At 43.2% G+C, this 14,195-nt stretch overlaps 1 protein-coding gene and 1 pseudogene across 3 annotated transcripts in view; one reads left to right on the top strand and one right to left on the bottom strand.

Annotated features, from left to right (window-relative positions):
• LOC309701437 (uncharacterized protein) overlaps window positions 1-14,195 on the top strand; it is a 266,740-nt gene that overhangs the window by 31,146 nt on the left and 221,399 nt on the right. The gene's annotated exons all lie outside the window — the stretch shown is intronic.
• On the bottom strand, window positions 1,099-11,058 carry LOC309700173 (DNA repair protein RAD50-like; annotated as a pseudogene). Its single transcript, XR_014280818.1, has 14 exons — window positions 11,041-11,058; window positions 9,296-9,548; window positions 8,828-8,954; window positions 8,460-8,653; window positions 8,238-8,348; window positions 7,900-7,992; window positions 7,559-7,672; window positions 6,794-6,921; window positions 6,563-6,664; window positions 5,226-5,348; window positions 5,047-5,132; window positions 4,731-4,864; window positions 4,513-4,646; window positions 1,099-4,229 (listed from the first exon to the last, which is right to left on the bottom strand). The product of XR_014280818.1 is annotated as a DNA repair protein RAD50-like (transcript).

Here is a 14,195-nt window from a genome sequence, read left to right as displayed (position 1 = left end):
AAGTCCTCAGTTCCATCCGTTCATCTTCGCGTCATTGATGTTGATGTTGTCCTTCCCGTCTACATTCCGTTGTTCAGCCAGCCGTTCAGTCTTTCAGTCAGTCCTGCCGTCCCTGCTCTGTTCACTCACTCGCTCTAATAAATCATCATCATTCTGCACCGTGAGTCGTGCGTTTGGTTCGTCTCTTCCTCGCCTCCGTACACGACAACCCCTGACAGAATGACACGACCCGTGCCACGAAGACACGTGTATGACCCAGCGGACTCGGACCTATTCGAGCGGCAGGACGCAGCCCTCTCCATTTGGGCGGAGAAGCTCAGGTGGAAACAGCGGCTCTGCTCAGAGAGGGAGCACGTCTTTGAGGGGACTCGTCTGGCTCTGGGCGGGCCTCGGAGACCCCGCGGTCCTCCACCTGCTGCCTCACCTACATCGGAGCATTCGCCGCGGAGAGTGGGCGTCAAAGGGCAAGCTTCGTCCGCTCGCTCTCCCGCCGCCCCGCTCCTCGCTCGCAAGCCAGCTGTTTTATTCTCCGGCTCTTCCACTTCACCATGCCCAGCGACTCCGCCTCCCACCTTGGCTCAGCGGAGGCTCTCCCGCTCGGCCGCTCAGCTGTGTCCGCTAGGGAGCAGCTAGGCTCACGCCGCCGTCGCTCTTCCCGTTTGGAGCAGCAGTATCCGTCCATGAGCGAAATGGACTTTTTTCTTTTACCTCACCCAAAGACTGTTCACCATCCACCCAATCAAAAGACTGTAAATGCTGACACAAACATCCATTGTCAATTTATTTTACTCAGTCTTACTTTCAACTGATTTTTTTTTTCTTTTGGCAACCTTCAGTATCTTTATTTCTATAATAGTTGTTGTCGTCATCATGTATTTGTTTATTAATTTACTTTGAACCTAATTCACAATTGTGTGTATCTTTTTCCTCTTCTTTTATTCATGAACACATTTTCAGACAGTTTTTTTTTTTTCACCCATGTTTGGCGACCACCGCCGCCCTCTGGTGGTCAAAGTGCGAAACCACATGCTGTTGCCAGAAACATAGATGTGGTTTTTTTTTGTTTTTTTGTTTGTTTGGTTTTTTTGGTTTTTTTTTTTTTTTTTTTAAATTACAAAACAAACAGAAAAGCATTTTTTATTTTTTATTTTCAGCTTGTACCCAATAGTTGGCATGAAGCCTACTTTATTTGATGCTAACATAAATGAGCTGTGTTTATCTGGATATCAGCTGTGTAAACTTTACTGACCTGCTACAACGAATAACCAGAATGAGAGGCAAGCTAAAGCAAATTAGGCTACTTCTGTTAATATACTTTATTGATGATGGTGATGAAGTTTTGTCACTTGCAGTTGCCTGCAGCAAAACTGGACCCATTCCAACCACACATACATTTATGCTGTCTGTCTTTGCATTGTCTCCTTATAGTCTTCTGTTAGCTTACCAGAAATTTTCCAGGTCATCTGTAACTCCACTGAGCGCATTTAGAATCAGGTGGTTTGATCTTTTTAATCACATCTTCATTTGACATTACAAATAAACTGACAGGAGTGGAGAAATGTCTCACTCTTCCAACATGAGCTCTGAAATCTCTGCAGCATGCTGCAGGTGCTTTTTTTCAGTGAGAAATATTAGCACAATTGGCAGTGAAGTAAATCAGTCTGATCACTTGATTTTAATATTCCAATTCTTTTAATTTAACGCACCATCAGTTGTGTTTGAGGGATCAGAACAATAAACCCTGAAAGACAGCCTCTCCAGATGACACTTTCAGCTCAATTAGCTGCAGACTAGGAATTTGTAGACTTAAAGATAAGAAGCACTTTAAGCTTTTCTAAGAAGGTGTCCAAACATGTCAAACATAATGTAGCTGGAAGTGAAAAGTAAAAAAAAAAATGCCCATGAGAAAAGTGATCTGGAAAGAGTGTGTCTTAAACAGCTTATGATCAAATAGATATTAAGGTCAACTTTTGATATCTTTTCACATGAAAAATTAAACAACACAGAAAAATTAATTCAGTCACATCAGCGATTATGTGGGATATTAGTATTATATAAGTATTATATAAATTAAATTAATTAAAAAATAATTTCCCCCAGGGATCAATAAAGTATTCTGATTCTGATATATATATATATCCTGTAGACAGTACCTGTTATTGGTTTATAAATGTATTTTTATCCATAATTGAATAATTGTGTGTCTTTTGTCTTACCTTTAAACATTTAACAAACATTTTTTAAGACTTTACAGTAAGTTTTATAATCAGTATGTTTGATATATGCCGCCCTCTGGTGGTCACAACGCGTAACCACATTGGGGCCTTTTATTTTGAAGTGTCAGACCGGATGTTATTTCCATATGTAATTTCTCTAGTTTGATTATACACATGCAGTTGTCCATTAGAGCAGCGGTCCCCAACCCCGGCCCCGGGCCTCGGACCGGTATCGGGCCGCGAGAGTTGAGGCTCAGGTGTGAAATGTGTAGTTTTCAGGGTTTTTAATCGGTTTTCAGCGTTATTTTGTTATCGTTTACTCTGTTTTCCTGGGTCTTTTCACGTGTGTTATGAATAAATTTTCTTTTTTTCGGTACCGGTACTAGTTTTATTTTGTTGTATTTATCCGCGACACCTTAAAGGCCGGTCCATGAAAATTGTCGGGCATAAACCGGTCCGTGGCGCAAAAAAGGGTTGGGGACCGATGGACTAGAGGGCAGGGAAAATCCTGTAGTTTATGATCCACGGACATAAAGTCAAAGAGGATACAGCGGTGTGGTTCACGTGATCAGCGGCTGTTTTACTCTTTAAACTTTACTAACACTTCTACAGAAAGTAATCTGAGGTAGCATTGAAGCTAGCTAGTGGTAGTTACAACTCAGCTTCAAATGTCATCCTACTGTCTTCGGGTTAGCTTGTGCCAGTTAGCGAGAGCTAGCTTAGACGGCTGAAAGAAAAAATTTTCACACATTAACATCTTCAGCCCATCGTCACACATTAATGTTTAAAACAGTATCAGATAAAGCCAAGCTGTAGTACTTTGGTCGAAAACAATAACCTTCACTAAAATCGCTAACAGGAAGTAGTGTTTGTGTTGTTTTTCTAAACCTTTACTGTTTTTGTAGTTCCTACTTCTCCCGCTCGAGGGCCGTTGTTCTCATAATGATCTTATTACCAGATCCGATGAAGTAACAATGAGTTTCTTTCTGTTTTTTAATAGCAGTATATTTTTTATGTTGTTAAACAGGCTGTATACAACATTATTTATGATGAGGTTAAATATAAAATAAATAAATGTTCTCACAAACCTGAATAAAGTGATGTGTCACATTCAGATCAAACATGTCTTAAAGACCCCTCAGCTGTCCTATAAAAACACCTGCACCTCCTGCAGCATGAGCCAAACAGCGTTCACCAAAGAGCAGACAGATCTTTGTTGCCATGAAAACCTCTCAGACATAAAGGTTTCTTCATCCTGTTTTAACAGAAGACATGAATACTGAAACACCGAATAGAGTGTCGATGGTACTACATACGTATGTGAGCGAGTGCTGACAAATGTGCATTATTCTACCAAGTCCAGCAGTAAATATTTGTAGGGAAAACAAATTTAACAGTAAAGAAAAATAAACTACAAAATTGAGCCACCCTAACAGGAAAAAGGATTTCCTGCATGCATTAACATAATTTAATGCATGCAGGTCACCTCTGGCTCTATAACAGCTGCTGATGTTCAGAACTGTCCTGGGTGCCCTTTAGAGGAACCAGAGGAGATCTAAAAAACAAACAAAAAACTAAATCACAGCACACACCACTCACACCTCTTTGTCCCATAAAAATATTCATAAGAGAACTCTGTCCCCTCAGAGGAAGCTGCCTCTGATCGCTGAACAGGTTGTGTCTTTTAGTCCACAGACTTTCACGTGCTGACGTGTCATCAGCTGAGACGCCAAATCCAAATTTCATCAAATTTTGATGCCGGGCGAGCAGCTCACGTGGCTGTGTGTGAGAGGGTGAACCATGAAGTGATTTCATAGCTGTTGAGGTACAAGGTGTCACACAGAGAGGAAGGCTGTGCTCTGCTTTGTGATCTTTGAGTTCTGGTCCTGGTTCTTGCTGATGCGGTAGAAGTGCTGGATGCACCCGGACCGAACCAGCAGCTGCACAAAGTCCTCGTCATGAGTGATGATCAGCAGCTGGAAGTGACGCTGCTGAGAGCGAGTCCTGATGATCCTGGAGAGGACAGAGGAGACAGAGAAGTGGAGAGGATTCAAGAAGCAGCCTGAATAATGCAACAGATGAAGCTACGACTCTGTAAGGTCTGGAGTGTGTTTAATGTTTGTCCTGTCAGGCTATCTTTGAGATCTTTCATCCATTTATTATAAGTTTGTACTTTGAAGCTGTGAGCTTTTATTTACACCGTCTGCTTTAGGGAAAGTCACAAAGTCAGAGGTTCGGCTTTAGGCTGAACAAACATCAGGTTTCTCTGGGTAACACATCGTTTGCATGCACTGACTCTACGAGAGCGTCTGCCAGGGACTCGATGTTCTCCCGGTCCAGGTTGGTGGTGGGCTCATCCAGGGCCAGGATTCCACAGTCAAGACAGAAGGCCTCTGCCAGAGCGAGCCGGATGATCAGGGATGCCAGCACCTAAACACACACACAGGATCAATCCATCCAACTAAACAAGAGTTTAAGTGACGGAGGCGCTGACACAGAAAATCTTTTAAATACCTTCTGACCGGCACTGCAGCGCCCTCTCATATTCACGTCTGCGTCTCCTCTCATCATCACTACTCTGTAGTTGTAGCTCCTCCGCCTCTCCGACCTCTCCTCCACCTCAGACCTGATCTCGATGTACTCGATATCTGCAGAGGAGACACGAGGTGAAGACCAAACACTCACATTTACCCACTGAGCAGTTTTCTGGTGATCAGACGTGTAAAATGTGTCTGAGACGTCTGGATCACACTCTGCTGTAGTTTCATAGATACAAGCACGTCTTCGATCACTGAGCTGATTTTTGTCTGAGGGGGTCAGTGAGATGCACCTTGACCCCTGTAGGTGCTGCGCCACAGGTCTCTGATGTTCTGGTTGATCTCATCCATCTTCATGCTGTGGAACTTCACGATGGCTCTGTGGAAGCAACAGAGAAACAGAAACTCTGGTGACCTTCACATGGTTTCTGTCCCACACTGATGATCAAGCGACGACCTGCGGTAAACTTACTGATCTAGAGCCTCTTCGTAGAGTTTCAGGTCTTTGCTGAGCAGCTGTGTGGTTCTCATCTCAATCATCTTGTTTCTGTGGAGCTCCTCGGCTTTGCCGTACTGATCTTCCTCCAGCTGTTTGCTGCAATCAAAGGTTCAGATCAGAGATGAGTGAAAGTGAGTGAAGGGCTCTTGTTTCATGTGCTCATGTGAACTTTCAGGGAGAATCAGGGAATTTCTCAGCTCTGTCCAGGCTCCACACTCAGCGTGGAAGGAAGAGTTTTTCTAGTGTTTTGCACACGTTTCACATGTGATGTTGAATACTGAAAATTGTCGCCTTTATTGTGTGAATCATGTCATATAACCCTGAGATACCCGAAGTACTCTGGGTTACAGCGATGAATTATGGGAAATGTGTTTAACCTTCCCGTCGTGTTTACAAATGAAAAAACTCATAAATATTGTGTTTTACATCCGATTGCCTGGAGGCCTTATGACATCCTCCACACTATGCACTTGAACATATAAAAGTGATGAGCACCTCTTTCGTTGGTGTTTTAATCAACTTTGTGACATCTGTGGTGTTCCCGGTCAAAAGCCCACCATAGAAAATGAATGGGAATCTACCCCCCCCCCATGTTGGCCTCTGACCCCCTGAATGGGCCACTGAATGACAAAATGAACGACCCGTTGACCCACCCACTGAACTGAATTTGGTGGTGAAGAATGTTTCTTATGTCAATTTAAGAGCTGTTAAAACTGACCAGTCAATTTTGACTGGGAACACTAAAGTAAGGGGGGGGTGAACACAGCCAGAGGGTTAAGTCATGAGCACAAAGTCAAAGGAATTTTATTGATTTCATTGTGGTTTTAACATCGATCACTGAAATGATCTTATTTTAGGTACAGGCCTGTGAAAAAGTCTTGAGCCACTGTCCAAAGAAACACTCTGAAAGACCTTAAGGTCACTGTTGCTCCGGAGCACGTTAACACATTACACAAGCTTTGCTCCTTAGAAGTAAAATATAAAGAAATGACAGGTGGCTCAAGACTTTTGCACAGTGCTGTATGTCTGTGTCAAAGTAGAAGTGATTGCTTAGCAGAAAATGTGACTGGGTATGAAAATAAGTGGGCAGACAGAGTAAATGTGGAGCAGAAGGTGGTGGATCGCAGCCAGTACACAACCTAGCAGTACTGTAGAGGCAAAGCCAGCGATTCCCTTTGTGCAGCATTTGGTGACAGCAAGGAAAAAAGCCCTTAAGAGGAAGAAAAGTCCAGCAGAAGCAGGCTGAGGGTGTGCAGCAATCTGCTTTAACCTGATATGGTGAGAGCCGAAGAAAGAGCAGCGTAACAAACCTGTATTCCAGTATCTGCTCCTCCAGGGGTTTCTGTGCGCCCTGCTCCCGACTGCGCTCGCTCCTCAGTTCGGCCAGCTTGCTTTCCTCTTCCTCATGTTGTCTGGACACACACAGAAAGACACATGAGGGTAAAAAACTGAGTCTGACTTGGCCCTGAGTAATCTTTACCACTTGAGGTGTGACACTGCTGCTTTAGCAGAGGCTGGGGCTGACAGTGCAGCACTCTCACCGCTGAAGCAGCGAGACTTGCATGTAGCTTAGATCTTCCTGCAGAGCCTCACGTTTGGCCGCCATGTTCTTCAGCTTATTAACGTGCTTTCTCAAGGTCAGGTTGTCCCATAAGCAGCGCTCTTTGACCTAAGGAACATTTCAATAATGGCAGCATTGAAGTCAGTGAGCACACAAAGTGTCAGTGTGATAATAAAATAGACTTTTTTATGCTACATTCTTCACAAGAATTTGGATGTTGAAGAAGTTTTTCTGCAATTAAAGGACAACGAGCCCAGAGTTTCCTCATAGACTGTATATAAAAGATGAATGTAGCCACTGTGACGTCACGATTTAGTAAAGAAATCAAAGTTTTAAAGGCTTCAGTAGAGTTATTAAACTCCTGGCATCTCCCTTTTTTAGCAACAAGCAAGAGTGACGAGCAAGCTGTGGATCTGGCTGAGAAACAGCAGCGACCTGTCAATCAAAAGGTAGGCCCGCCCTAACGCATTCCCTGCTTTATCAGCCTAATGAAGACCATAATTTACAAAAATATTTCAAATAAGATTCTATTCAATAAGGTTTAAACGATAAACTCAATCAGGAAAGAGTCGCCCCCTGCTGTTCATTAGAAGCAATGCAGGTTTAAGTCACTTCTGGACTGATTTCATGGGGCTAAAACCATCTTGTATATACAGTTTGTGGTTTAACTTTTAAATAGATGCAAAGGTGGGTGTGACATCAGCAATGAGAGTAAATAACCCTAAGTTTGAATCAAAACACCGACCTTTTGAGTGTCTATGTCCTGCTGGATGTTTCCCATCTCTGTGCTGATCCTCTCTTTATTCCTCTCAGCCTCTTGGAGCTGAGTCATTGCTGCTCGATACTCTGACTCTTTGTCCTGCAACATTGGCAGACAGATAGTATAAAAAAAATAAGAAATCAGCATGATTACAGTCCACATTTAAAATAAATGTATACAGTTGTGGTGAGATAGTCCTAACTGAAGTGCATATTAGTTAGGAAACTGGTGAAACCCTCTAAACACTCAGGAAAGGTGCTTCAGTGCTTCCTTTGTTTAAACAGAAACATCAAATCCAGTTTATCCAGCAGCGATCATCACGTTACCTCTTTGAATTTGTCTCTTCCCTCATCAACATATTTAGTGACGTCTCTTTGCAAAGCAGTGATTTCCTTCAGTCTCTCCTCAGTGTTACGAATCTGTCAGTAACAGTTACAGCAGTTACTTCATAAACAATCACAACTCTGTTTGATAGAAATGCTCTAAGAACATTGCACACATGATGTTATGTTAAATACGGTTCTACGTGCAAATGTATTTTATAACTGTGTGTTATTTGAACTGTGTTGATTCATTGGTTTTGGTTATGAGCAAAGGAACCTGACAATGTGCAGCAGATAGAAAGAAGGACACGTTCCCACTAATAGAGCATGTATGCATCCACCTTCTTCTGCTCTTCTTCCTCTCTCTGCTTCTTCTGCTCCACCAGCTTTTGCTTTTCCTGCTGCAGCTTCTCCAGAGCAGCTGATAGAGGGCACAGTTCTTCATTTCCCTCCTGTTCGACCACAAAGTCAGAGGAAAAAACTGCAACGTTAAATATTTGTTTCCACTTACAGAGAAATAAAATTAGGTAAATGAATAATAATAATAAATAAATAAACAGCACCCTGATCTCTGTGGTTAAGGCCTCCATCCTAGCAGCGATCTCTGCACTCAGCTCCTCCAGGTGCTGCTGCTTCTGTTTGTCTCTGATCAGCTGAAGCTGCTCGTCTCTCATCTCTATCGCTGCACTTTTCAGCCTCTGAATCTGCTCCTGCTGGTCCTGGATCTGTTTATGTTTACGCACAATTGTGCTGTAAGCTGCAAGGACACAAAAGGCCAAAGGAAAGGAAATCATGCTGCAATGCAGAGATGCAGATATAAAAGATATGAAGTAAGTCCAGTTTTTACACAGTTTGGATTGTCATGGGTTTCATGGGAGAAATCAAGGGTCGGAGTTAAAATCAGGGCTGGAAACAGAGCTGGTTGTCTTACTGGTGTCGAGCTGGTCCTGAGTTTCATGTTTGTCCTGACTGAGCTGCTGAAATGTGTTGTCCAGGTTTACTTCCTGGAGTTTGGATGCCTGCTGATCAATTTTCCTTTCCACCTCTTCAAGGTTTCTCTACAGAGAAGGAAATCCAGATCTCATCACTTTTTAAGTACTTTCTAAACTTGATTCATGAAAAAAGGACAGATGTGTGCAGGTTCTGGCTGTGTCTGGCACAAGAGGAGACAAGTGTCAGACAAAGAAGGACGCTTTTGAACTGTGATTCATACAAAGCAGCTGTAACAGAGTCAGTGGTTAAATGCATCAAGCTGTAAAAGAGTAGGATCAATCTAGTGTAAGAGACACACATGATATATCCAGTCTCTGATCCAGAAAAAGAGAATATCAAAGAAATCAACCTGTGACGATTTCACAACCTCAAAAACATCATGATCCATGTGTGTGTGCATTCTCACCACTTCAGCCAGTTTATTTTCCAGCTCTTGCAGTCGACTACATGAATCCTGCAGTCGTTGCAGCTCTTCTGTGATGTTTTTCAGCTCTTGCTGCTTCTTTTGCTCTTTTCATCTCTACCGTTCTCTCCATGTACGTCTTCCTGTCCCTCATTTCATCAACAGACTGCTGCTTCTGCTGCTCCAGTTTCTGCAGCTCTGCCTGATCGAACCAAATATTAAGAGGAGGAAGAACAGAAGTGAAGAGCACAAATATCTCATATATGATTGTTCAGATGACTTTTTTGCAGGCATCTCTAGCTAACGTGTATTTTATCTTAGAATTCTGTTTTCAGTTAAATTTAATTTTTATCACACCAGATCACAAAAACAGTTATCTCAAGGCAGTTTATAATGTAAGGTAAAGACCTTACAATAATACCGAGAACCAGAGAAAACTCCGACAGATCGACAATATAAAAAGCATTCAGTACTTGTTTGAGACGTAACATTTTAACAACAAAAGTATAGATAACCCCCCTCCCAAAATGGTTTGTTCCAGCTCTCCCCTGCTCTGGCTCTAGCGCCGTTGCTGCCAGAGCGATGGTGGCTGAGACGCAGCAGAGCGGAGGTGTAAGTGCCTGGCTTAAAACAGGACATATTAGCTGCATTTAACCTTCAGTTACTTTTTATATAGTTAGGTAGGAGTCAGACCATGTTTCTTTTTAACTGAAAAACATTACAGCCAGGTAACCTGCTGTGTTGAAAACGTTTTCTTGACTATATTTGCTACCCTACAATCCGTCCTACTCTGTAGTAAAATCAGCGGCATCTGACTGTCCTGTTGCTCCCATTGAAATGTGTACAGCCTATTTAAAATCTAAAACTTTAAATTGTCCGTAGCCTGCTGTTGTTACCACTGTCCTGTTTGAAATGTAGTGAGAGAAACTGGTTATTTTGTCATATGTCCATGTGCCGATATTGAACCCAAGGTACTAACCTGTTAACTGACTGGATGCCCATTAACCTTATAACTCCTGTTGTGTGTGTGTGTGTGTACAGAGAGACAGCCAGGTTCATAATGGATATAAGTTTTTTCAAAAACAGGAACCACATTCAGGTAAAAGTGTAAAATCAAATGATCCGTCAATAAAGAATAATGTTGGATCAGTGTTTCAATATTTATAACTTTTATTAGATGTTCATGTGGTTTGGTTATTTGCCTTTTGGTTGAAAGTACACTGAGAGAGGACTTTTTTTTATTACTGCTCTTAATAGTATTTTTTTAATCTAATTGAATACAATCTATTTGTGTATGATTGTCAGTCCAAAGATGGAGAGAGAAAAGAGGGGAACATGAGGAGAAAGTACAAGGTCAGGAAGAACCAGGTAAGGAAACAGACAGGAAATACTAACAGGCAAAAAAGAAACTGGCAAAGAAAAAACAACAACTAATTTTACTCATACAATCTGTAAGTTGTGTCCTCCCTATATTAAAGCTGCTATACAGAATCTGCTAAACAAACTGGGTTGTCAGCCCTGGCACTGCATTACCATATTGAACTTCAGTCAGAGGAAGTCACGGTTGCCAAAAACTTTTTGAAGCTCAAGAGTGAGGCTGGTGCCATCCCAGATATGTTAACACTGTACAATCTTCTGGATAATCAGATCTTCCCCAGACTGAAAACTGTTATTCAGGTTGCCCTAACAAACCCAGTTACCAGCTGTAGCTGTGAAAGGTCTTTTAGTGTCTTAAGTCAGCTCCATACCTGGCTGAGAAGGGCCATGGGTCAAAGCAGACTCCAGCATCTGGCTGTGATGTCAGTTGAGAAAGAGATGCTTGAGAGACTTGACCACCAAAATGTGATAGACAGATTTGCCAACCTCAAGGTGAGGCGACATAGGTTAAAAGAAAAGAAAAAAAAAAAATCTGCAGAGCTATATTAGTACAAGGCTCGCAAAATTTCAAAATCGCTGGTAGCCCTTCGAACAGGGACTCTTCAGTTTTTGGTAGCCCAAAATAAATTTAAGTAGCCTGAATAAAAAAGACAGCAATTTTTTGATTGATGTTTTGTTTCCTGTTTTGTTTCCGTTACCATATTATACTTTAATGTATAATATGGTAACGGAAACAAAACATTAATCAAAAAATTGTTGAAACACAAATCACAACATTGTATAAAAATTACAATCATCAACTCAAATACTTGGTTCTAATTCAACAGAAATTTCTATGAACTTGTAAGAACTGTGTAGGACATGAATCAGTCTGTGTCAGATCCTGAATTTGAAATTTCCACTGAAGTCACGGGTAAGAGGCAAGTGGAACCAAGACCTAGGCCATTTGTGTCACGGACCGCCGGGGCAGACCGTGTGGAGAGTGCGTGGAGGACTCAGGTGCAGACACGAGTGACACGGGAGTAAACTTTAAACAAAAGCGAGCCTTTTATTGTGGCTGGTAACGCAAGAGAAACAAACAAGAATAAGGGCAGCTCAAAAGCAATAACTAAACAGAAACCTAAACTGGGAATGAACTAAGGTAAGGCTATGAATACAACAGACCGGGCATGGAAACATGGAGGGTGGGAACACAGACGACGTGACACAGACTACCTGAAACACAGAGACTAAATACACAAGAGGGATGATCAGGGGAAGTGGCCACACATGAGAACACAGCTGACACAGATAAACATAACAAGACATGGCAGGAGTAAACAACACTGACGGGAGACTGTCAAAGTAAAACAGGAAGTACACAGAGGTGCAAACAGGAGGAGAGAGAGAGCACGGGCATAGTGGGCTGGGGAAACATGGAAATGAAACACGAGAGGAGATGAGGGCTCACAGATACATAGAGGGGCACACAGGGGATAAGAGTCACAAGGGGAAGTCAAATAAGGAACAACATAACAGGACAACTCAGGAAACATGACCTAAATAAGGAACGAAATACAAAAATACAAGGAACTGAGAATACTGGGCCCACATGGCCCAGGACCATGACAATTTGCTTTTTGAAGTTTGCAAAGACTGCTAAATTTTGCCAGTGGTAATTCACTCTTTGCTACGTAGTACACTGTTCTAAACAGATTTTTCAGGTTTATTTTTAGTATGTTATTTGCAATTGGTGTTTGTTCTGGAAAAGATATTGCAGACTGAGCAATAATGCATTTCTTGCATTTCTCATGGGTTCTAATGGAGGCCTTTCTTAAAATGACTGGTCCCAGTAACAAAGGCGCTTGTCGACTCAGAAATCGAGAGAAAACCAACAACACACCCGGCAGAACATTATGTTATTTACACGGGTGCACATAAGTGGTCCGCATGTGCGCATTCGCTGTCAAAATAAAAGACACGCACCATATAAGAAGTTGCAACGCGCGTTTGCGTCCATATAAAAAGCACTGTTTTTGTCCGCTAGAGTGGGATTTTCACGGCACATTCTGCACCACATCTCTGTGCGTTCATCATTTGTTTGAAGCCAGCTCACCTCCTGCAACCACTTTTCCGAGAACCTGTGGACCACTTATGTGCAGCCCTGGTTATTTAGGTCGTCATGTTGCAACCACTGAAATTCTTTTGTCCATGAAACCATAAAGCTGCACTTTCTTTTTGCCTTATAGTCTGATTTGTCATAACTTTTCCGTTTTGTGGTAAGCTTTTCTTTGGCTGTCACTTCTTCACCCTGACCTGTCTTATTTGACTCAGCAGAACTAAAATATATATCCTGCTGCTTTTACACACACACACATAACGCTCAGCGATTCTCTGTGCGATCAACCTCTCACATGTTTAAGCTTGCTGCGGGAGATTTCACTTGTCATGTTTGCATAGTAAACTAATGATTGATAAGACGATGTCAGAGGAATTGGTGCGCAAATTATCATCACTCACCAATCAGTACTGTCGCTCTCTATACACAGTTCGCACGATTGCAAAGTGAAAGCAAAAAACAAGCGCAAATTCAAACGTGATTTCAATATGTCACATATTGACAGCGGCTCACCGATGCCAATGACATAATTACCCAGCTACATTTCCGAAAGAATGCAAAAGCATTGTGTGTTGCCGGGGTTGTGGGCGGGTGGGTGCATGGGAGCCCATCCCTGGTGCAGGGTGCCGCCGGTGTGTCGAGTCGCCTGTGGGGCTCTTCAACCGGTGGGGGAGATTGTTACACCTTGCAGGAGCTTTCTTCCCCTCAGGAACTCTCTGCAGGAGGGGGAGATACAGGAGAGATGGAGGAAGATCTCAGCCTGGGCGTCTATTGTCTCATGTAGTCTGGAAGACGAGTGGATGGTGGGGTGGGTGCAGTTTTCTCTGTGGTGGGGTTGGGTGGACTGTCCCGGGCTCTGTGGGGCCGGGGGGCGCTGCTGCGCTGGGCCCCGGTCTGGATGGGCCTGGGCCCCCCTTTCCCTGGCGGGTCGCGGAGTGTGGGAGTGCCTACTGGGGTCAGCGGGGGAGCTGGCCCCAGGGAGGGGTCACCTGCCCCTCCCTTCCTTCCCTCCCCATCTCCAGCTGCCTCCCTCCTCCTGCTCCACCACAACCACCCACACATGCAGGGCCTTGGAGTAGGGGTATGTCACCAGGATGCAGAGGAGGCTACCCCCCCCCCCTCTGTCCCCTTCTGGCTGCCTCTGCCTCAATTTTATCCCACAACTTAGACATTCACATTACTCACACCCTCATTACACATACATATAGGATCTTGGGGGTGGGCACGATACACGGAGTCCAAGTTACCATCAGGGTGTACGCCTCACCCCTGGTGTCGTTGCCCACCTCTCAATTTTAAATACATGTAGACATTGAGGGCTAGCAGGAGGGACTATGCGCTTACCTGCTGCTCTCTGGCAGGTAGCTCTATGCCCTCCTGGGTTTTAATTGCACCTTAGAACACACATGCATCAACATTACAATGAGC

The sequence above is a fragment of the Aulonocara stuartgranti genome (genome assembly GCF_965226115.1).
Source record: "Aulonocara stuartgranti genome assembly, chromosome: 23".
Lineage (NCBI taxonomy): Eukaryota > Metazoa > Chordata > Actinopteri > Cichliformes > Cichlidae > Aulonocara > Aulonocara stuartgranti.
This window is presented reverse-complemented; position numbering and strand designations above follow the sequence as displayed.